The sequence below is a fragment of the Eimeria mitis genome, genomic scaffold (genome assembly GCF_000499745.2).
Source record: "Eimeria mitis Houghton genomic scaffold, Emh_scaff925, whole genome shotgun sequence".
Lineage (NCBI taxonomy): Eukaryota > Apicomplexa > Conoidasida > Eucoccidiorida > Eimeriidae > Eimeria > Eimeria mitis.
The window spans coordinates 4,896-5,813 of NW_013576817.1; the positions used below are offsets into that span (position 1 = coordinate 4,896).

The 918-nt window shown below is 21.9% G+C and overlaps 1 protein-coding gene across 1 annotated transcript in view; it reads right to left on the minus strand.

The window, feature by feature from the left end:
* EMH_0025460 (uncharacterized protein) overlaps positions 1-918 on the minus strand; it is a gene marked incomplete at both ends in the record, with an annotated part of 5,527 nt that overhangs the window by 1,918 nt on the left and 2,691 nt on the right. The gene's annotated exons all lie outside the window — the stretch shown is intronic.

The window sequence follows — 918 nt, forward strand, 5'->3', positions numbered from 1 at the left end:
TATGTAAATATATAAAATAAAATGAAAGCAGGCAAACAATCAAAATAAAATAAAATAAATAAAATAAAATAAATAAAAAGACAATCAAAATAAAATAAAATAAATGAAATAAATAAGTACAAGAAAAGCAAAATAGAATGAAATAAATAAAAGACAAACAAAATAAATAAATTAAATAAATTAAATAAAATAAATAAAATAAATAAAATAAAAAAAAGAGAAAAGACAAACTTTGTTGTGAGGGTACAACGACCGTAAGTCAAGGAAAATAAAACAGAATAAAATAAAACAAGCTAAATAAAATAAATAAAATAAATAAAATAAAACAAAATAAAACAAAATAAATAAAAGAAAAGCAAAACAAAACAAAATAAATAAAATAAATAAGATAAAAAAAAATAAAAAAATAAATAAATAAAAAAATAAAAAATACAAACTTTGTTCTGTTGGTACGACGACCGTAAGTCAAGGAAAATAAAACAAAATAAAATAAATAAAATAAAACAAAATAAAACAAAATAAATAAAAGACAAGCAAAACAAAACAAAATAAATAAAATAAATAAAATAAAAAAAAATAAAAAAATAAAAAAAAAAAAATAAAAAATACAGACTTTGTTCTGTTGGTACGACGACCCTGAGTCAAGGAAAATAAAACAAAATAAAGCTAAATAAAATAAATAAAATAAATAAAATAAATAAAATAAATAAAATAAATAAAATAAAAATAAAAAAAATAAAAATAAAAAAAATACAAACTTTGTTCTGTTGGTACGACGACCCTAAGCCCAGCGCATCGACGGAGAAATAATTGAGCACCCAAAAAGGAGACTGCACGCAACACACACAGCTGCTGCTGCTGCTGCTGCTGCTGCTGCTGCTGCTGCTGCTGCTGGTGCTGCTGCTGGTGGTGGTGGTG